This window comes from Heterodontus francisci, unplaced genomic scaffold, assembly GCF_036365525.1.
Source record: "Heterodontus francisci isolate sHetFra1 unplaced genomic scaffold, sHetFra1.hap1 HAP1_SCAFFOLD_183, whole genome shotgun sequence".
Lineage (NCBI taxonomy): Eukaryota > Metazoa > Chordata > Chondrichthyes > Heterodontiformes > Heterodontidae > Heterodontus > Heterodontus francisci.
The window spans coordinates 3201253-3226669 of NW_027140567.1; positions in this window are offsets into that span (position 1 = coordinate 3201253).

Sequence of the window (25417 nt, forward strand, 5' to 3'; positions counted from 1 at the left end):
CCCCTGATGGTTTAATATACACGGGACATGTTACCAGGTGAACAGTATAAGTGAGGATACTGTATTCCCCTGATGGTTCAATATACACGGGACATGTTACCAGGTGAACAGTATAAGTGAGGAGAATGTATTCCCCTGATGGTTTAATATACACAGGACATGTTACCAGGTGAACAGTATAAGTGAGGAGACTGTTTTCCCCTGATGGTTTAATACTCACGGGACATGTTACCAGGTGAGCAGTATAAGTGAGGAGAGTGTGTTCCCCTGATGGTTTAACACGCACGGGACGTGTCACCAGGTGAAGAGTAGAAGTGAGGAGAGTGTGTTCCCCTGATGGTCTAATATACATGGGACATGTTACCAGGTGAACAATATAAGAGAAGAGAGCCTGTTCTCCTGATTGCTTAATATACGTGGCACATGTTACAAGGTGACGAGTATAAGTGAGGAGAGTGTGTTCCCCTGATGGTTTAATATACACGGGACATGTTACCAGGTGAACAGTTTAAGTGAGGAGAGTGTGTTCCCCTGATGGTTTAATACACCCGGGACATGTTGCCAGGTGAAGAGTATAAGTGAGGAGAGAGTGTTCCCCTGATTGTTTAATACACACGGGACATGTTGCCAGGTGAAGAGTATAAGTGAAGAGAGTGTGTTCCCCTGATGGTTTAATACACACGGGACATGTTACCAGGTAAACAGTGTAAGTGAGGAGAGTGAGTTCCCCTGATGGTTTAATACAAACAGGACATGTCAACAGGTGAACAGTACAAGTGAGGAGAGTCTGTTCCCCTGATGGTTTACTATACACCGGACATGATACCAGGTGAACAGTATAAGTGAGGAGAGTGAGTTCCACTGATTGTTTAATATATCCGGGACATGTCATCAGGTGAACAGTATAAGTGAGGAGAGTGTGTTCCCCTGATGGTTTAATATACACGGGACATGTTACCAGGTGAACAGTATAAGAGAGTAGAGTGCTTTCCCCTGATGGTTTAATATACACGGGACATGTTACCAGGTGAACAGTATAAGTGAGGAGAGCGTGTTCCCCTGATGTTATAATATACACGGGACATGTCATCAGGTGAACAGTATAAGAGAGTAGAGTGCTTTCCCCTGATGGTTTAATATACACAGGACATGATACCCGGTGAACAGTATAAGTGAGGAGAGTGAGTTCCACTGATTGTTTAATATACCCGGGACATGTCATCAGGTGAACAGTATAAGTGAGGAGAGTGTGTTCCCCTGATGGTTTAATATACACGGGACATGTTACCAGGTGAACAGTATAAGAGAGTAGAGTGCTTTCCCCTGATGGTATAATATACATGGGACATGTTACCAGGTGAACAGTATAAGTGAGGAGAATGCGTTCCCCTGATGGTATAATATACATGGGACATGTTACCAGGTGAACAGTATAAGTGAGGAGAGGGCTTTCCCATGATGGTTTAATATACACGGGACCTGTTACCAGGTGAACAGTATAAGTGAGGAGAGTGAGTTCCCCTGATGGTTTAATATACACGGGACATGTTACCAGGTGAACAGTATAAGTGATGAGAGTGCTTTCCCCTGATGGTATATTATACATGGGACATGTTAGCAGGTGAACAGTATAAGTGAGGAGAGGACTTTCCCCTGATGTTTTAAAAAACAAGGGACATGTTACCATGTGAACAGTATAAGTGATGAGAGTGCTTTCCCCTGATGGTATAATATACACAGGACATGATACCAGGTGAACAGTATAAGTGAGGAGAGTGAGTTCCCCTGATTGTTTAATATACCCGGGACATGTCATCAGGTGAACAGTATAAGTGAGGAGAGTGTGTTCCCCTGATGGTTCAATATACACGGGACATGTTACCAGGTGAACAGTCTAAGAGAGTAGAGTGCTTTCCCCTGATGGTTTAATATACACGGGACATGTTACCAGGTGAACAGTATAAGTGAGGAGAGTGTGTTCCCCTGATGGTATAATGTACACGGGACATGTTGCCAGGTGAACAGTAGAAGTGAGGAGAGGGCTTACCCATGATGGTTTAATAAGCACGTGACATGTTACCAGGTGAACAGTATAAGTGAGGAGAGTGAGTTCCCCTGATTGTTTAATATACACGGGACATGTTACCAGGTGAACAGTATAAGTGATGAGAGTGCTTTCCCCTGATGGTATAATATACACAGGACATGATACCAGGTGAACAGTATAAGTGAGGAGAATGTGTTCCCCTGATGGTTTAATATACACGGGACATGTTACCAGGTGAACAGTATAAGTGAGGATACTGTATTCCCCTGATGGTTCAATATACACGTGACATGTTACCAGGTGAACAGTATAAGTGAGGAGAATGTATTCCCCTGATGGTTTAATATACACAGGACATGTTACCAGGTGAACAGTATAAGTGAGGAGACTGTTTTCCCCTGATGGTTTAATAAACACAGGACATGTTACCAGGTGAACAGTATAAGTGAGGAGAATGTGTTCCGCTGATGGTTTAATATACACGGGACATGTTACCAGGTGAAAACTATAAGTCAGGAGAGTGTGTTCCCCTGATTGTTTAATACTCACGGGACATGTTACCAGGTGAGCAGTATAAGTGAGGAGAGTGTGTTCCCCTGATGGTTTAACACGCACGGGACGTGTCACCAGGTGAAGAGTAGAAGTGAGGAGAGTGTGTTCCCCTGATGGTGTAATATACATGGGACATGTTACCAGGTGAACAGTATAAGAGAAGAGAGCCTGTACTCCTGATTGCTTAATATACGTGGCACATGTTACAAGGTGACGAGTATAAGTGAGGAGAGTGTGTTCCCCTGATGGTTTAATATACACGGGACATGTTACCAGGTGAACAGTATAAGTGAGGAGAGTGTGTTCCCCTGATGGTTTAATATAAACGGGACATGTTACCAGGTGAACAGCATAAGTGAGGAGAGTGAGTTCCCCTGATGGTTTAATATACACGGGACATGTTACCAGGTGAACAGTATAAGTGATGAGAGTGCTTTCCCCTGATGGTATAATATACATAGGACATGTTACCAGGTGAACAGTATAAGTGAGGAGAATGCGTTCTCCTGATGGTTTAATATACATGGGACATGTTACCACGTGAACAGTATAAGTGAGGAGAATGTGTTCCCCTGATGGTATAATATACATGGGACATTTTACCAGGTGAACAGTATAAGTGAGGAGAGGGCTTTCCCCTGATGTTTTAAAAAACAAGGGACATGTTACCAGGTGAACAGTATAAGTGAGGAGAATGTGTTCCCATGATGGTTCAATATACACGGGACATGTTACCAGGTGAACAGTATAAGTGAGGAGAGTGTGTTCCCCTGATGGTTTAGTATACACGGGACATGTTACCAGGTGAACAGTATAAGTGAGGAGAGTGTGTTCCCCTGATGGTTTAATATGCACGGGACATGTTACCAGGTGAACAGTATAAGTGAGGAGAGTATGTTCCCCTGATGGTTTAATACACCCGGGACATGTTGCCAGGTGAAGAGTATAAGTGAGGAGAGTGTGTTCCCCTGATTGTTTAATACACACGGGACATGTTGCCAGGTGAACAGTATAAGTGAAGAGAGTGTGTTCCCCTGATGGTTTAATACACACGGGACATGTTACCAGGTAAACAGTGTTAGTGAGGAGAGTGAGTTCCCCTGATGCTTTAATACAAACAGGACATGTCAACAGGTGAACAGTATAAGTGAGGAGAGTCTGTTCCCCTGATGGTTTACTATACACAGGACATGATACCAGGTGAACAGTATAAGTGAGGAGAATGTGTTCCCCTGATGGTATAATATACATGGGACATGTTACCAGGTGAACAGTACAAGTGAGGAGAGCGCTTTCCCATGATGGTTTAATCTCCACGGGACTTGTTACCAGGTGAACAGTATAAGTGAGGAGAATGTGTTCCCCTGATGGTATAATATACACGGGACATGTTACAAGGTGAACAGTATAAGTGATGAGAGTGCTTTCCCCTGATGGTATAATATACATGGGACATGTTACCAGGTGAACAGTATAAGTGAGGAGAATGCGTTCCCCTGATGGTATAATATACATGGGACATGTTACCAGGTGAACAGAAAAAGTGAGGAGAGGGCTTTCCCATGATGGTTTAATATACACGGGACTTGTTACCAGGTGAACAGTATAAGTGAGGAGAGTGAGTTCCCCTGATGGTTTAATATACACGGGACATGTTACCAGGTGAACAGTATAAGTGATGAGATTGCTTTCCCCTGATGGTATATTAAACATGGGACATGTTAGCAGGTGAACAGTATAAGTGAGGAGAGGACTTTCCCCTGATGTTTTAAAAAACAAGGGACATGTTACCATGTGAACAGTATAAGTGATGAGAGTGCTTTCCCCTGATGGTATAATATACACAGGACATGATAGAAGGTGAACAGTATAAGTGAGGAGAGTGAGTTCCCCTGATTGTTTAATATACCCGGGACATGTCATCAGGTGAACAGTATAAGTGAGGAGAGTGTGTTCCCCTGATGGTTTAATATACACGGGACATGTTACCAGGTGAACAGTCTAAGAGAGGAGAGTGCTTCCCCTGATGGTTTAATATACACGGGACATGTTACCAGGTGAACAGTATAAGTGAGGAGAGTGTGTTCCCCTGATGGTATAATGTACACGGGACATGTTGCCAGGTGAACAGTAGAAGTGAGGAGAGGGCTTACCCATGATGGTTTAATAAGCACGTGACATGTTACCAGGTGAACAGTATAAGTGAGGAGAGTGAGTTCCCCTGATGGTTTAATATACACGGGACATGTTACCAGGTGAACAGTATAAGTGATGAGAGTGCTTTCCCCTGATGGTATAATATACATGGGACATGTTACCAGGTGAACAGTATAAGTGAGGAGAGGGCTTTCCCCTGATGTTTTAAAAAACAAGGGACATGTTACCAGGTGAACAGTATAAGTGAGGAGAATGTGTTCCCCTGATGGTTTAATATACACGGGACATGTTACCAGGTGAACAGTATAAGTGAGGATACTGTATTCCCCTGATGGTTCAATATACACGGGACATGTTACCAGGTGAACAGTATAAGTGAGGAGAATGTATTCCCCTGATGGTTTAATATACACAGGACATGTTACCAGGTGAACAGTATAAGTGAGGAGACTGTTTTCCCCTGATGGTTTAATACTCACGGGACATGTTACCAGGTGAGCAGTATAAGTGAGGAGAGTGTGTTCCCCTGATGGTTTAACACGCACGGGACGTGTCACCAGGTGAAGAGTAGAAGTGAGGAGAGTGTGTTCCCCTGATGGTCTAATATACATGGGACATGTTACCAGGTGAACAATATAAGAGAAGAGAGCCTGTTCTCCTGATTGCTTAATATACGTGGCACATGTTACAAGGTGACGAGTATAAGTGAGGAGAGTGTGTTCCCCTGATGGTTTAATATACACGGGACATGTTACCAGGTGAACAGTTTAAGTGAGGAGAGTGTGTTCCCCTGATGGTTTAATACACCCGGGACATGTTGCCAGGTGAAGAGTATAAGTGAGGAGAGAGTGTTCCCCTGATTGTTTAATACACACGGGACATGTTGCCAGGTGAAGAGTATAAGTGAAGAGAGTGTGTTCCCCTGATGGTTTAATACACACGGGACATGTTACCAGGTAAACAGTGTAAGTGAGGAGAGTGAGTTCCCCTGATGGTTTAATACAAACAGGACATGTCAACAGGTGAACAGTACAAGTGAGGAGAGTCTGTTCCCCTGATGGTTTACTATACACAGGACATGATACCAGGTGAACAGTATAAGTGAGGAGAGTGAGTTCCACTGATTGTTTAATATATCCGGGACATGTCATCAGGTGAACAGTATAAGTGAGGAGAGTGTGTTCCCCTGATGGTTTAATATACACGGGACATGTTACCAGGTGAACAGTATAAGAGAGTAGAGTGCTTTCCCCTGATGGTTTAATATACACGGGACATGTTACCAGGTGAACAGTATAAGTGAGGAGAGCGTGTTCCCCTGATGGTATAATATACACGGGACATGTCATCAGGTGAACAGTATAAGAGAGTAGAGTGCTTTCCCCTGATGGTTTAATATACACAGGACATGATACCCGGTGAACAGTATAAGTGAGGAGAGTGAGTTCCACTGATTGTTTAATATACCCGGGACATGTCATCAGGTGAACAGTATAAGTGAGGAGAGTGTGTTCCCCTGATGGTTTAATATACAGGGGACATGTTACCAGGTGAACAGTATAAGAGAGTAGAGTGCTTTCCCCTGATGGTTTAATATACACGGGACATGTTACCAGGTGAACAGTAGAAGTGAGGAGAGGGCTTACCCATGATGGTTTAATATACACGGGACATGTTACCAGGTGAACAGTATAAGTGAGGAGAATGTGTTCCCCTGATGGTATAATATACACGGGACATGTTACCAGGTGAACAGTATAAGTGATGAGAGTGCTTTCCCCTGATGGTATAATATACATGGGACATGTTACCAGGTGAACAGTATAAGTGAGGAGAATGCGTTCCCCTGATGGTATAATATACATGGGACATGTTACCAGGTGAACAGTATAAGTGAGGAGAGGGCTTTCCCATGATGGTTTAATATACACGGGACCTGTTACCAGGTGAACAGTATAAGTGAGGAGAGTGAGTTCCCCTGATGGTTTAATATACACGGGACATGTTACCAGGTGAACAGTATAAGTGATGAGAGTGCTTTCCCCTGATGGTATATTATACATGGGACATGTTAGCAGGTGAACAGTATAAGTGAGGAGAGGACTTTCCCCTGATGTTTCAAAAAACAAGGGACATGTTACCATGTGAACAGTATAAGTGATGAGAGTGCTTTCTCCTGATGGTATAATATACACAGGACATGATACCAGGTGAACAGTATAAGTGAGGAGAGTGAGTTCCCCTGATTGTTTAATATACCCGGGACATGTCATCAGGTGAACAGTATAAGTGAGGAGAGTGTGTTCCCCTGATGGTTCAATATACACGGGACATGTTACCAGGTGAACAGTCTAAGAGAGGAGAGTGCTTTCCCCTGATGGTTTAATATACACGGGACATGTTACCAGGTGAACAGTATAAGTGAGGAGAGTGTGTTCCCCTGATGGTATAATGTACACGGGACATGTTGCCAGGTGAACAGTAGAAGTGAGGAGAGGGCTTACCCATGATGGTTTAATAAGCACGTGACATGTTACCAGGTGAACAGTATAAGTGATGAGAGTGCTTTCCCCTGATGGTATAATATACATGGGACATGTTACCAGGTGAACAGTATAAGTGAGGAGAGGGCTTTCCCCTGATGTTTTAAAAAACAAGGGACATGTTACCAGGTGAACAGTATAAGTGAGGAGAATGTGTTCCCCTGATGGTTTAATATACACGGGACATGTTACCAGGTGAACAGTATAAGTGAGGATACTGTATTCCCCTGATGGTTCAATATACACGGGACATGTTACCAGGTGAACAGTATAAGTGAGGAGAATGTATTCCCCTGATGGTTTAATATACACAGGACATGTTACCAGGTGAACAGTATAAGTGAGGAGACTGTTTTCCCCTGATGGTTTAATAAACACAGGACATGTTACCAGGTGAACAGTATAAGTGAGGAGAATGTGTTCCGCTGATGGTTTAATATACACGGGACATGTTACCATGTGAAAACTATAAGTCAGGAGAGTGTGTTCCCCTGATTGTTTAATACTCACGGAACATGTTACCAGGTGAGCAGTATAAGTGAGGAGAGTGTGTTCCCCTGATGGTTTAACACGCACGGGACGTGTCACCAGGTGAAGAGTAGAAGTGAGGAGAGTGTGTTCCCCTGATGGTGTAATATACATGGGACATGTTACCAGGTGAACAGTATAAGAGAAGAGAGCCTGTACTCCTGATTGCTTAATATACGTGGCACATGTTACAAGGTGACGAGTATAAGTGAGGAGAGTGTGTTCCCCTGATGGTTTAATATACACGGGACATGTTACCAGGTGAACAGTATAAGTGAGGAGAGTGTGTTCCCCTGATGGTTTAATACACCCGGGACATGTTGCCAGGTGAAGAGTATAAGTGAGGAGAGAGTGTTCCCCTGATTGTTTAATACACACGGGACATGTTGCCAGGTGAAGAGTATAAGTGAAGAGAGTGTGTTCCCCTGATGGTTTAATACACACGGGACATGTTACCAGGTAAACAGTGTAAGTGAGGAGAGTGAGTTCCCCTGATGGTTTAATACAAACAGGACATGTCAACAGGTGAACAGTACAAGTGAGGAGAGTCTGTTCCCCTGATGGTTTACTATACACAGGACATGATACCAGGTGAACAGTATAAGTGAGGAGAGTGAGTTCCACTGATTGTTTAATATATCCGGGACATGTCATCAGGTGAACAGTATAAGTGAGGAGAGTGTGTTCCCCTGATGGTTTAATATACACGGGACCTGTTACCAGGTGAACAGTATAAGAGAGTAAAGTGCTTTCCCCTGATGGTTTAATATACACGGGACATGTTACCAGGTGAACAGTATAAGTGAGGAGAGCGTGTTCCCCTGATGGTATAATATACACGGGACATGTCATCAGGTGAACAGTATAAGAGAGTAGAGTGCTTTCCCCTGATGGTTTAATATACACAGGACATGATACCCGGTGAACAGTATAAGTGAGGAGAGTGAGTTCCACTGATTGTTTAATATACCCGGGACATGTCATCAGGTGAACAGTATAAGTGAGGAGAGTGTGTTCCCCTGATGGTTTAATATACACGGGACATGTTACCAGGTGAACAGTAGAAGTGAGGAGAGGGCTTACCCATGATGGTTTAATATAAACGGGACATGTTACCAGGTGAACAGCATAAGTGAGGAGAGTGAGTTCCCCTGATGGTTTAATATACACGGGACATGTTACCAGGTGAACAGTATAAGTGATGAGAGTGCTTTCCCCTGATGGTATAATATACATAGGACATGTTACCAGGTGAACAGCATAAGTGAGGAGAATGCGTTCCCCTGATGGTTTAATATACATGGGACATGTTACCACGTGAACAGTATAAGTGAGGAGAATGTGTTCCCCTGATGGTATAATATACATGGGACATTTTACCAGGTGAACAGTATAAGTGAGGAGAGGGCTTTCCCCTGATGTTTTAAAAAACAAGGGACATGTTACCAGGTGAACAGTATAAGTGAGGAGAATGTGTTCCCATGATGGTTCAATATACACGGGACATGTTACCAGGTGAACAGTATATGTGAGGAGAAAGTATTCCCCTGATGTTTTAATATACACAGGACATGTTACCAGGTGAACAGTATAAGTGAGGAGACTGTTTTCCCCTGATGGTTTAATATACACAGGACATGTTACCAGGTGAACAGTATAAGTGACGAGAGTGTGTTCCCCGATTGTTAAATATACACGGGACATGTTACCAGGTGAACAGTATAAGTGAGGAGAGTGTGTTCCCCTGATGGTTTAGTATACACGGGACATGTTACCAGGTGAACAGTATAAGTGAGGAGAGTGTGTTCCCCTGATGGTTTAATATGCACGGGACATGTTACCAGGTGAACAGTATAAGTGAGGAGAGTATGTTCCCCTGATGGTTTAATACACCCGGGACATGTTGCCAGGTGAAGAGTATAAGTGAGGAGAGTGTGTTCCCCTGATTGTTTAATACACACGGGACATGTTGCCAGGTGAACAGTATAAGTGAAGAGAGTGTGTTCCCCTGATGGTTTAATACACACGGGACATGTTACCAGGTAAACAGTGTAAGTGAGGAGAGTGAGTTCCCCTGATGGTTTAATACAAACAGGACATGTCAACAGGTGAACAGTATAAGTGAGGAGAGTCTGTTCCCCTGATGGTTTACTATACACAGGACATGATACCAGGTGAACAGTATAAGTGAGGAGAGTGAGTTCCCCTGATTGTTTAATATACCCGGGACATGTCATCAGGTGAACAGCATAAGTGAGGAGAGTGTGTTCCCCTGATGGTTTAATATACACGGGACATGTTACCAGGTGAACAGTATAAGAGAGGAGAGTGCTTTCCCCTGATGGTTTAATATACACGGGACATGTCACCAGGTGAACAGTATAAGTTAGGAGAGTGTGTTCCCCTGATGGTATAATATACACGGGACATTTTACCAGGTGAACAGTAGAAGTGAGGAGAGGGCTTACCCATGATGGTTTAATAAACACGTGACATGTCACCAGGTGAACAGTATAAGTGAGGAGAGTGAGTTCCCCTGATGGTTCAATATACACGGGACATGTTACCAGGTGAACAGTATAAGTGCTGAGAGGGCTTTCCCCTGATGTTTTAAAAAACAAGGGACATGTTACCAGGTGAACAGTATTAGTGAGGAGAATGTGTTCCCCTGATGGTTTAATATACACGGGACATGTTACCAGGTGAACAGTATAAGTGAGGATACTGTATTCCCCTGATGGTTCAATATACACGGGACATGTTACCAGGTGAACAGTATAAGTGAGGAGAATGTATTCCCCTGATGGTTTAATATACACAGGACATGTTACCAGGTGAACATTTTAAGTGAGGAGAGTGTGTTCCCCTGATGGTTTAATACACCCGGGACATGTTGCCAGGTGAAGAGTATAAGTGAGGAAAGTGTGTTCCCCTGATTGTTTAATACACACGGGACATATTGCCAGGTGAAGAGTATAAGTGAAGAGAGTGTGTTCCCCTGATGGTTTAATACACACGGGACATGTTACCAGGTGAGCAGTATAAGTGAGGAGAGTGTGTTCCCCTGATGGTTTAATATACACGGGACATGTTACCAGGTGAACAGTAGAAGTGAGGAGAGGGCTTACCCATGATGGTTTAATATACACGGGACATGTTACCAGGTGAACAGTATAAGTGAGGAGAGAGAGTTCCCCTGATGGTTTAATATACACGGGACATGTTACCAGGTGAACAGTATAAGTGATGAGAGTGCTTCCCCATGATGGTATAATATACATGGGACATGTTACCAGGTGAACAGTATAAGTGAGGAGAATGTGTTCCCCTGATGGTATAATATACATGGGACATGTTACCAGGTGAACAGTATAAGTGAGGAGACTGTTTTCCCCTGATGTTTTAATATACACAGGACATGTTACCAGGTGAACAGTATAAGTGAGGAGAATGTGTTCCGCTGATGGTTTAATATACATGGGACATGTTACCAGGTGAACAGTATAAGTGAGGAGAATGTATTCCCCTGATGGTTTAATATACACAGGACATGTTACCAGGTGAACAGTATAAGTGAGGAGACTGTTTTCCCCTGTTGTTTTAATATACACAGGACATGTTACCAGGTGAACAGTATAAGTGAGGAGAATGTGTTCCGCTGATGGTTTAATATACATGGGACATGTTACCAGGTGAACAGTATAAGTGAGGAGAGGGCTTTCCCATGATGGTTTAATATACACGGGACGTTTTACCAGGTGAACAGTATAAGTGAGGAGAATGTGTTCCCCTGATGGTATAATATACACGGGACATGTTACCAGGTGAACAGTATAAGTGAGGAGAATGTGTTCCGCTGATGGTTTAATATCCATGGGACATGTTACCAGGTGAACAGTATAAGTGAGGAGAATGTGTTCCCCTGATGGTATAATATACATGGGACATGTTACCAGGTGAACAGTATAAGTGAGGAGAGGGCTTTCCCATGATGGTTTAATATACACGGGTCTTGTTACCAGGTGAACAGTATAAGTGAGGAGAATGTGTTCCCCTGATGGTATAATATACACGGGACATGTTACCAGGTGAACAGTATAAGTGATGAGAGTGCTTTCCCCTGATGGTATAATATACATGGGACATGTTACCAGGTGAACAGTATAAGTGAGGAGAATGTGTTCCCCTGATGGTATAATATACATGGGACATGTTACCAGGTGAACAGTATAAGTGAGGAGAGGGCTTTCCCATGATGGTTTAATATACACGGGACTTGTTACCAGGTGAAGAGTATAAGTGAGGAGAGTGAGTTCCCCTGATGGTTTAATATACACGGGACATGTTACCAGGTGAACAGTATAAGTGATGAGAGTGCTTTCCCCTGATGGTATATTATACATGGGACATTTTACCAGGAGAACAGTATAAGTGAGGAGAGGGCTTTCCCCCGATTTTTTAAAAAAGAAGGGACATGTTACCAGGTGAACAGTATAAGTGAGGAGAATGTGTTCCCCTGATGGTTTAATATACACGGGACATGTTACCAGGTGAACAGTAGAAGTGACGAGAGTGTGTTCCCCTGATGGTTTAATATACATGGGACATGTTACCAGGTGAACAGTATAAGTGAGGAGAGTGTGTTCCCCTGATGGTTTAATATACACGGGACATGTTACCAGGTGAACAGTATAAGTGAGGAGAGTATGTTCCCCTGATGGTTTAATACACCCGGGACATGTTGCCAGGTGAAGAGTATAAGTGAGGAGAGTGTGTTGCCCTGATTGTTTAATACACACGGGACATGTTGCCAGGTGAAGAGTATAAGTGAAGAGAGTGTGTTCCCCTGATGGTTTAATACACACGGGACATGTTACCAGGTAAACAGTGTAAGTGAGGAGAGTGAGTTCCCCTGATGGTTTAATACAAACAGGACATGTCAACAGGTGAACAGTATAAATGAGGAGAGTCTGTTCCCCTGATGGTTTACTATACACAGGACATGATACCAGGTGAACAGTATAAGTGAGGAGAGTGAGTTCCCCTGATTGTTTAATATACCCGGGACATGTCATCAGGTGAACAGTATAAGTGAGGAGAGTGTGTTCCCCTGATGGTTTAATATACACGGGACATGTTACCAGGTGAACAGTAAAAGAGAGGAGAGTGCTTTCCCCTGATGGTTTAATATACACGGGACATGTTACCAGGTGAACAGTATAGGTGAGGAGAGTGTGTTCCCCTGATGGTACAATATACACGGGACATGTTAGCAGGTGAACAGTATAAGTGAGGAGAGTGTGTTCCCCTGATGGTTCAATATACACGGGACATGTTACCAGGTGAACAGTATAAGTGAGGAGAATGTATTCCCCTGATGGTTTAATGTACACAGGACATGTTACCAGGTGAACAGTATAAGTGAGGAGACCGTTTTCCCCAGATGGTTTAATATACACAGGACATGTTACCAGGTGAACCGTATAAGTGAGGAGAATGTGTTCCGCTGATGGTTTAATATACACGGGACATGTTACCAGGTGAAAACTATAAGTCAGGAGAGTGTGTTCCCCTGATTGTTTAATACTCACGGGACATGTTACCATTGAGCAGTATAAGTGAGGAGAGTGTGTTCCCCTGATGGTTTAATATACACGGGACATGTTACCAGGTGAACAGTAGAAGTGAGGAGAGGGCTTACCCATGATGGTTTAATATACATGGGACATGTTACCAGGTAAACAGTGTAAGTGAGGAGAGTGAGTTCCCCTGATGGTTTAATACAAACAGGACATGTCAACAGGTGAACAGTATAAGTGAGGAGAGTCTGTTCCCCTGATGGTTTACTATACACAGGACACGAGACCAGGTGAACAGTATAAGTGAGGAGAGTGAGTTCCACTGATTGTTTAATAGACCCGGGACATGTCAGCAGGTGAACAGTATAAGTGAGGAGAGTGTGTTCCCCTGGTGGTTTAATATACACGGGACATGTTCCCAGGTGAACAGTATAAGAGAGTAGAGTGCTTTCCCCGGATGGTTTAATATACACGGGACATGTTACCAGGTGAACAGTATAAGTGAGGAGAGTGAGTTCCCCTGATGGTTTAATATACACGGGACATGTTACCAGGTGAACAGTATAAGTGATGAGAGTGCTTTCCCCTGATGGTATAATATACATAGGACATGTTACCAGGTGAACAGTATAAGTGAGGAGAATGCGTTCCCCTGATGGTTTAATATACATGGGACATGTTACCACGTGAACAGTATAAGTGAGGAGAATGTGTTCCCCTGATGGTATAATATACATGGGACATTTTACCAGGTGAACAGTATAAGTGAGGAGAGGGCTTTCCCCTGATGTTTTAAAAAACAAGGGACATGTTACCAGGTGAACAGTATAAGTGAGGAGAATGTGTTCCCATGATGGTTCAATATACACGGGACATGTTACCAGGTGAACAGTATATGTGAGGAGAAAGTATTCCCCTGATGTTTTAATATACACAGGACATGTTACCAGGTGAACAGTATAAGTGAGGAGACTGTTTTCCCCTGATGGTTTAATATACACAGGACATGTTACCAGGTGAACAGTATAAGTGACGAGAGTGTGTTCCCCGATTGTTAAATATACACGGGACATGTTACCAGGTGAACAGTATAAGTGAGGAGAGTGTGTTCCCCTGATGGTTTAGTATACACGGGACATGTTACCAGGTGAACAGTATAAGTGAGGAGAGTGTGTTCCCCTGATGGTTTAATATGCACGGGACATGTTACCAGGTGAACAGTATAAGTGAGGAGAGTATGTTCCCCTGATGGTTTAATACACCCGGGACATGTTGCCAGGTGAAGAGTATAAGTGAGGAGAGTGTGTTCCCCTGATTGTTTAATACACACGGGACATGTTGCCAGGTGAACAGTATAAGTGAAGAGAGTGTGTTCCCCTGATGGTTTAATACACACGGGACATGTTACCAGGTAAACAGTGTAAGTGAGGAGAGTGAGTTCCCCTGATGGTTTAATACAAACAGGACATGTCAACAGGTGAACAGTATAAGTGAGGAGAGTCTGTTCCCCTGATGGTTTACTATACACAGGACATGATACCAGGTGAACAGTATAAGTGAGGAGAGTGAGTTCCCCTGATTGTTTAATATACCCGGGACATGTCATCAGGTGAACAGCATAAGTGAGGAGAGTGTGTTCCCCTGATGGTTTAATATACACGGGACATGTTACCAGGTGAACAGTATAAGAGAGGAGAGTGCTTTCCCCTGATGGTTTAATATACACGGGACATGTCACCAGGTGAACAGTATAAGTTAGGAGAGTGTGTTCCCCTGATGGTATAATATACACGGGACATTTTACCAGGTGAACAGTAGAAGTGAGGAGAGGGCTTACCCATGATGGTTTAATAAACACGTGACTTGTCACCAGGTGAACAGTATAAGTGAGGAGAGTGAGTTCCCCTGATGGTTCAATATACACGGGACATGTTACCAGGTGAACAGTATAAGTGCTGAGAGGGCTTTCCCCTGATGTTTTAAAAAACAAGGGACATGTTACCAGGTGAACAGTATTAGTGAGGAGAATGTGTTCCCCTGATGGTTTAATATACACGGGACATGTTACCAGGTGAACAGTATAAGTGAGGATACTGTATTCCCCTGATGGTTCAATATACACGGGACATGTTACCAGGTGAACAGTATAAGTGAGGAGAATGTATTCCCCTGATGGTTTAATATACACAGGACATGTTACCAGGTGAACATTTTAAGTGAGGAGAGTGTGTTCCCCTGATGGTTTAATACACCCGGGACATGTTGCCAGGTGAAGAGTATAAGTGAGGAAAGTGTGTTCCCCTGATTGTTTAATACACACGGGACATATTGCCAGGTGAAGAGTATAAGTGAAGAGAGTGTGTTCCCCTGATGGTTTAATACACACGGGACATGTTACCAGGTGAGCAGTATAAGTGAGGAGAGTGTGTTCCCCTGATGGTTTAATATACACGGGACATGTTACCAGGTGAACAGTAGAAGTGAGGAGAGGGCTTACCCATGATGGTTTAATATACACGGGACATGTTACCAGGTGAACAGTATAAGTGAGGAGAGAGAGTTCCCCTGATGGTTTAATATACACGGGACATGTTACCAGGTGAACAGTATAAGTGATGAGAGTGCTTCCCCATGATGGTATAATATACATGGGACATGTTACCAGGTGAACAGTATAAGTGAGGAGAATGTGTTCCCCTGATGGTATAATATACATGGGACATGTTACCAGGTGAACAGTATAAGTGAGGAGACTGTTTTCCCCTGATGTTTTAATATACACAGGACATGTTACCAGGTGAACAGTATAAGTGAGGAGAATGTGTTCCGCTGATGGTTTAATATACATGGGACATGTTACCAGGTGAACAGTATAAGTGAGGAGAATGTATTCCCCTGATGGTTTAATATACACAGGACATGTTACCAGGTGAACAGTATAAGTGAGGAGACTGTTTTCCCCTGATGTTTTAATATACACAGGACATGTTACCAGGTGAACAGTATAAGTGAGGAGAATGTGTTCCGCTGATGGTTTAATATACATGGGACATGTTACCAGGTGAACAGTATAAGTGAGGAGAGGGCTTTCCCATGATGGTTTAATATACACGGGACGTGTTACCAGGTGAACAGTATAAGTGAGGAGAATGTGTTCCCCTGATGGTATAATATACACGGGACATGTTACCAGGTGAACAGTATAAGTGAGGAGAATGTGTTCCGCTGATGGTTTAATATCCATGGGACATGTTACCAGGTGAACAGTATAAGTGAGGAGAATGTGTTCCCCTGATGGTATAATATACATGGGACATGTTACCAGGTGAACAGTATAAGTGAGGAGAGGGCTTTCCCATGATGGTTTAATATACACGGGTCTTGTTACCAGGTGAACAGTATAAGTGAGGAGAATGTGTTCCCCTGATGGTATAATATACACGGGACATGTTACCAGGTGAACAGTATAAGTGATGAGAGTGCTTTCCCCTGATGGTATAATATACATGGGACATGTTACCAGGTGAACAGTATAAGTGAGGAGAATGTGTTCCCCTGATGGTATAATATACATGGGACATGTTACCAGGTGAACAGTATAAGTGAGGAGAGGGCTTTCCCATGATGGTTTAATATACACGGGACTTGTTACCAGGTGAAGAGTATAAGTGAGGAGAGTGAGTTCCCCTGATGGTTTAATATACACGGGACATGTTACCAGGTGAACAGTATAAGTGATGAGAGTGCTTTCCCCTGATGGTATATTATACATGGGACATTTTACCAGGAGAACAGTATAAGTGAGGAGAGGGCTTTCCCCCGATTTTTTAAAAAAGAAGGGACATGTTACCAGGTGAACAGTATAAGTGAGGAGAATGTGTTCCCCTGATGGTTTAATATACACGGGACATGTTACCAGGTGAACAGTAGAAGTGACGAGAGTGTGTTCCCCTGATGGTTTAATATACATGGGACATGTTACCAGGTGAACAGTATAAGTGAGGAGAGTGTGTTCCCCTGATGGTTTAATATACACGGGACATGTTACCAGGTGAACAGTATAAGTGAGGAGAGTATGTTCCCCTGATGGTTTAATACACCCGGGACATGTTGCCAGGTGAAGAGTATAAGTGAGGAGAGTGTGTTGCCCTGATTGTTTAATACACACGGGACATGTTGCCAGGTGAAGAGTATAAGTGAAGAGAGTGTGTTCCCCTGATGGTTTAATACACACGGGACATGTTACCAGGTAAACAGTGTAAGTGAGGAGAGTGAGTTCCCCTGATGGTTTAATACAAACAGGACATGTCAACAGGTGAACAGTATAAATGAGGAGAGTCTGTTCCCCTGATGGTTTACTATACACAGGACATGATACCAGGTGAACAGTATAAGTGAGGAGAGTGAGTTCCCCTGATTGTTTAATATACCCGGGACATGTCATCAGGTGAACAGTATAAGTGAGGAGAGTGTGTTCCCCTGATGGTTTAATATACACGGGACATGTTACCAGGTGAACAGTAAAAGAGAGGAGAGTGCTTTCCCCTGATGGTTTAATATACACGGGACATGTTACCAGGTGAACAGTATAGGTGAGGAGAGTGTGTTCCCCTGATGGTACAATATACACGGGACATGTTAGCAGGTGAACAGTATAAGTGAGGAGAGTGTGTTCCCCTGATGGTTCAATATACACGGGACATGTTACCAGGTGAACAGTATAAGTGAGGAGAATGTATTCCCCTGATGGTTTAATGTACACAGGACATGTTACCAGGTGAACAGTATAAGTGAGGAGACCGTTTTCCCCAGATGGTTTAATATACACAGGACATGTTACCAGGTGAACCGTATAAGTGAGGAGAATGTGTTCCGCTGATGGTTTAATATACACGGGACATGTTACCAGGTGAAAACTATAAGTCAGGAGAGTGTGTTCCCCTGATTGTTTAATACTCACGGGACATGTTACCATTGAGCAGTATAAGTGAGGAGAGTGTGTTCCCCTGATGGTTTAATATACACGGGACATGTTACCAGGTGAACAGTAGAAGTGAGGAGAGGGCTTACCCATGATGGTTTAATATACATGGGACATGTTACCAGGTAAACAGTGTAAGTGAGGAGAGTGAGTTCCCCTGATGGTTTAATACAAACAGGACATGTCAACAGGTGAACAGTATAAGTGAGGAGAGTCTGTTCCCCTGATGGTTTACTATACACAGGACACGAGACCAGGTGAACAGTATAAGTGAGGAGAGTGAGTTCCACTGATTGTTTAATAGACCCGGGACATGTCAGCAGGTGAACAGTATAAGTGAGGAGAGTGTGTTCCCCTGGTGGTTTAATATACACGGGACATGTTCCCAGGTGAACAGTATAAGAGAGTAGAGTGCTTTCCCCGGATGGTTTAATATACACGGGACATGTTACCAGGTGAACAGTATAAGTGAGGAGAGTGTGTTCCCCTGATGGTATAATATACACGGGACATGTTACCAGGTGAACAGTAGAAGTGAGGAGAGGGCTTACCCATGATGGTTTAATATACACGGGACATGTTACCAGGTGAACAGTATAAGTGAGGAGTGTGAGTTCCCCTGATGGTTTAATATACACGGGACATGTTACCAGGTGAACAGTATAAGTGATGAGAGTGCTTTCCCCTGATGGTATAATATACATGGGACATGTTACAAGGTGAACAGTATAAGTGAGGAGAATGTGTTCCCCTGATGGTTTAATATACATGGGACATGTAACCAGGTGAACAGTATAAGTGAGGAGAATGTGTTCCCCTGGTGGTATAATATACATGGGACATGTTACCAGGTGAACAGTATAAGTGAGGAGAGGGCTTTCCCCTGATGTTTTAAAAAACAAGGGACATGTTACCAGGTGAACAGTATAAGTGAAGAGAATGTGTTCCCATGATGGTTCAATATACACGGGACATGTTACCAGGTGAACAGTATAAGTGAGGAGAATGTATTCCCCTGATGGTTTAATATACACAGGACATGTTACCAGGTGAACAGAAGAAGTGAGGAGACTGTTTTCCCCTGATGGTTTAATATACACAGGACATGTTACCAGGTGAACAGTATAAGTGAGGAGAATGTGTTCCGCTGATGGTTTAATATCCATGGGACATGTTACCAGGTGAACAGTATAAGTGAGGAGAATGTGTTCCCCTGATGGTATAATATACATGGGACATGTTACCAGGTGAACAGTATAAGTGAGGAGAGGGCTTTCCCATGATGGTTTAATATACACGGGACTTGTTACCAGGTGAACAGTATAAGTGAGGAGAATGTGTTCCCCTGATGGTACAATATACATGGGACATGTTACCAGGTGAACAGTATAAGTGAGGAGAGGGCTTTCCCATGATGGTTTAATATACACGGGACATGTTACCAGGTGAACAGTATAAGTGATGAGAGTGCTTTCCCCTGATGGTATAATATACATGGGACATGTTACCAGTTGAACAGTATAAGTGAGGAGAATGTGTTCCCCTGATGGTATAATATACATGGGACATGTTACCAGGTGAACAGTATATGTGAGGAGAGGGCTTTCCCATGATGGTTTAATATACACGGGACTTGTTACCAGGTGAACAGTATAAGTGAGGAGAATGTGTTCCCCTGATGGTTTAATATACACGGGACATGTTACCAGGTGAAAAGTATAAGTGACGAGAGTGTGTTCCCCTGATTGTTAAATATACACGGGACATGTTACCAGGTGAACAGTAGAAGTGAGGAGAGTGTGTTCCCCTGATGGTTTAATGTACACGGGACATGTTACCAGGTGAACAGTATAAGTGAGGAGAGTGTGTTCCCCTGATGGTTTAATATACACGGGACATGTTACCAGGTGAACAGTATAAGTGAGGAGAGTATGTTCCCCTGATGGTTTAATACACCCGGGACATGTTGCCAGGTGAAGAGTATAAGTGAGGAGAGTGTGTTCCCCTGATTGTTTAATACACACGGGACATGTTGCCAGGTGAAGTGTATAAGTGAAGAGAGTGTGTTCCCCTGATGGTTTAATACACACGGGACATGTCACCAGGTAAACAGTGTAAGTGAGGAGAGTGAGTTCCCCTGATGGTTTAATACAAACAGGACATGTCAACAGGTGAACAGTATAAATGAGGAGAGTCTGTTCCCCTGATGGTTTACTATACACAGGACATGATACCAGGTGAACAGTATAAGTGAGGAGAGTGAGTTCCCCTGATTGTTTAATATACCCGGGACATGTCATCAGGTGAACAGTATAAGTGAGGAGAGTGTGTTCCCCTGATGGTTTAATATACACGGGACATGTTACCAGGTGAACAGTAAAAGAGAGGAGAGTGCTTTCCCCTGATGGTTTAATATACACGGGACATGTTACCAGGTGAACAGTATAGGTGAGGAGAGTGTGTTCCCCTGATGGTACAATGTACACGGGACATGTTAGCAGGTGAACAGTATAAGTGAGGAGAGTGTGTTCCCCTGATGGTTCAATATACACGGGACATGTTACCAGGTGAACAGTATAAGTGAGGAGAATGTATTCCCCTGATGGTTTAATGTCCACAGGACATGTTACCAGGTGAACAGTACAAGTGAGGAGACCGTTTTCCCCAGATGGTTTAATATACACAGGACATGTTACCAGGTGAACCGTATAAGTGAGGAGAATGTGTTCCGCTGATGGTTTAATATACACGGGACATGTTACCAGGTGAAAACTATAAGTCAGGAGAGTGTGTTCCCCTGATTGTTTAATACTCACGGGACATGTTACCAGGTGAGCAGTATAAGTGAGGAGAGTGTGTTCCCCTGATGGTTTAATATACACGGGACATGTTACCAGGTGAACAGTAGAAGTGAGGAGAGGGCTTACCCATGATGGTTTAATATACATGGGACATGTTACCAGGTAAACAGTGTAAGTGAGGAGAGTGAGTTCCCCTGATGGTTTAATACAAACAGGACATGTCAACAGGTGAACAGTATAAGTGAGGAGAGTCTGTTCCCCTGATGGTTTACTATACACAGGACACGATACCAGGTGAACAGTATAAGTGAGGAGAGTGAGTTCCACTGATTGTTTAATAGACCCGGGACATGTCAGCAGGTGAACAGTATAAGTGAGGAGAGTGTGTTCCCCTGGTGGTTTAATATACACGGGACATGTTCCCAGGTGAACAGTATAAGAGAGTAGAGTGCTTTCCCCTGATGGTTTAATATACACGGGACATGTTACCAGGTGAACAGTATAAGTGAGGAGAGTGTGTTCCCCTGATGGTATAATATACACGGGACATGTTACCAGGTGAACAGTAGAAGTGAGGAGAATGTGTTCCCCTGGTGGTATAATATACATGGGACATGTTACCAGGTGAACAGTATAAGTGAGGAGAATGTGTTCCCCTGGTGGTATAATATACATGGGACATGTTACCAGGTGAACAGTATAAGTGAGGAGAGGGCTTTCCCCTGATGTTTTAAAAAACAAGGGACATGTTACCAGGTGAACAGTATAAGTGAGGAGAATGTGTTCCAATGATGGTTCAATATACACGGGACATGTTACCAGGTGAACAGTATAAGTGAGGAGAATGTATTCCCCTGATGGTTTAATATACACAGGACATGTTACCAGGTGAACAGAAGAAGTGAGGAGACTGTTTTCCCCTGATGGTTTAATATACACAGGACATGTTACCAGGTGAACAGTATAAGTGAGGAGAATGTGTTCCGCTGATGGTTTAATATCCATGGGACATGTTACCAGGTGAACAGTATAAGTGAGGAGAATGTGTTCCCCTGATGGTATAATATACATGGGACATGTTACCAGGTGAACAGTATAAGTGAGGAGAGGGCTTTCCCATGATGGTTTAATATACACGGGACTTGTTACCAGGTGAACAGTATAAGTGAGGAGAATGTGTTCCCCTGATGGTATAATATACACGGGACATGTTACCAGGTGAACAGTATAAGTGATGAGAGTGCTTTCCCCTGATGGTATAATATACATGGGACATGTTACCAGTTGAACAGTATAAGTGAGGAGAATGTGTTCCCCTGATGGTATAATATACATGGGACATGTTACCAGGTGAACAGTATATGTGAGGAGTGGGCTTTCCCATGATGGTTTAATATACACGGGACTTGTTACCAGAAGAACAGTATAAGTGAGGAGAGTGAGTTCCCCTGATGGTTTAATATACACGGGACATGTTACCAGGTGAACAGTATAAGTGATGAGAGTGCTTTCCCCTGCTGGTATATTATACATGGGACATGTTACCTTTTGAACAGTATAAGTGAGGAGAGGGCTTTCCCCTGATGTTTTAAAAAACAAGGGACATGTTACCAGGTGAACAGTATAAGTGAGGAGAATGTGTTCCCCTGATGGTTTAATATACACGGGACATGTTACCAGGTGAAAAGTATAAGTGACGAGAGTGTGTTCCCCTGATTGTTAAATATACACGGGACATGTTACCAGGTGAACAGTAGAAGTGAGGAGAGTGTGTTCCCCTGATGGTTTAATGTACACGGGACATGTTACCAGGTGAACAGTATAAGTGAGGAGAGTGTGTTCCCCTGATGGTTTAATATACACGGGACATGTTACCAGGTGAACAGTATAAGTGAGGAGAGTATGTTCCCCTGATGGTTTAATACACCCGGGACATGTTGCCAGGTGAAGAGTATAAGTGAGGAGAGTGTGTTCCCCTGATTGTTTAATACACACGGGACATGTTGCCAGGTGAAGTGTATAAGTGAAGAGAGTGTGTTCCCCTGATGGTTTAATACACACGGGACATGTCACTAGGTAAACAGTGTAAGTGAGGAGAGTGAGTTCCCCTGATGGTTTAATACAAACAGGACATGTCAACAGGTGAACAGTATAAGTGAGGAGAGTCTGTTCCCCTGATGGTTTACTATACACAGGACATGATACCAGGTGAACAGTATAAGTGAGGAGAGTGAGTTCCCCTGATTGTTTAATATACCCGGGACATGTCATCAGGTGAACAGTATAAGTGAGGAGAGTGTGTTCCCCTGATGGTTTAATATACACGGGACATGTTACCAGGTGAACAGTATAAGAGAGGAGAGTGCTTTCCCCTGATGGTTTAATATACACGGGACATGTTACCAGGTGAACAGTATAAGTGAGGAGAGTGTGTTACCCTGATGGTATAATATACACGGGACATGTTACCAGGTGAACAGTAGAAGTGAGGAGAGGGCTTACCCATGATGGTTTAATAAACACGTGACATGTTACCAGGTGAACAGTATAAGTGAGGAGAGTGAGTTCCCCTGATGGTTTAATATACACGGGACATGTTACCAGGTGAACAGTATAAGTGATGAGAGTGCTTTCCCCTGATGGTATAATATACATGGGACATGTAACCAGGTGAACAGTATAAGTGCGGAGAGGGCTTTCCCCTGATGTTTTAAAAAACAAGGGACATGTTACCAGGTGAACAGTATTAGTGAGGAGAATGTGTTCCCCTGATGGTTTAATATACTCGGGACATGTTACCAGGTGAACAGTATAAGTGAGGATACTGTATTCCCCAGATGGTTCAATATGCACGGGACATGTTACCAGGTGAACAGTATAAGTGAGGAGAATGTATTCCCCTGATGGTTTAATATACACAGGACATGTTACCAGGTGAACAGTATAAGTGAGCAGAGTGTGTTCCCCTGATGGTTTAATACACACAGGACATGTTACCAGGTGAACCGTATAAGTGAGGAGAATGTGTTCCGCTGATGGTTTAATATACACGGGACATGTTACCAGGTGAAAACTATAAGTCAGGAGAGTGTGTTCCCCTGATTGTTTAATACTCACGGGACATGTTACCAGGTGAGCAGTATAAGTGAGGAGAGTGTGTTCCCCTGATGGTTTAATATACACGGGACATGTTACCAGGTGAACAGTAGAAGTGAGGAGAGGGCTTACCCATGATGGTTTAATATACACGGGACATGTTACCAGGTGAACAGTATAAGTGAGGAGAGTGAGTTCCCCTGATGGTTTAATATACACGGGACATGTTACCAGGTGAACAGTATAAGTGATGAGAGTGCTTTCCCCTGATGGTATAATATACATGGGACATGTTACCAGGTGAACAGTATAAGTGAGGAGAATGTGTTCCCCTGATGGTATAATATACATGGGACATGTTACCAGGTGAACAGTATAAGTGAGGAGAATGTGTTCCCATGATGGTTCAATATACACGGGACATGTTACCAGGTGAACAGTATAAGTGAGGAGAATGTATTCCCCTGATGGTTTAATATACACAGGACATGTTACCAGGTGAACAGTATAAGTGAGGAGAATGTGTTCCGCTGATGGTTTAATATACATGGGACATGTTACCAGGTGAACAGTATAAGTGAGGAGAGGGCTTTCCCATGATGGTTTAATATACACGGGACGTGTTACCAGGTGAACAGTATATGTGAGGAGAATGTGTTCCCCTGATGGTATAATATACACGGGACATGTTACCAGGTGAACAGTATAAGTGATGAGAGTGCTTTCCCCTGATGGTATAATATACATGGGACATGTTACCAGGTGAACAGTATAAGTGAGGAGAATGTGTTCCCCTGATGGTACAATATACATGGGACATGTTACCAGGTGAACAGTATAAGTGAGGAGAGGGCTTTCCCATGATGGTTTAATATACACGGGACTTGTTACCAGGTGAACAGTATAAGTGAGGAGAGTGAGTTCCCCTGATGGTTTAATATACACGGGACATGTTACCAGGTGAACAGTATAAGTGACGAGAGTGTGTTCCCCTGATTGTTAAATGTACACGGGACATGTTACCAGGTGAACAGTATAAGTGAGGAGAGTGTGTTCCCCTGATGGTTTAATATACACGGGACATGTTACCAGGTGAACAGTATAAGTGAGGAGAGTGTGTTCCCCTGATGGTT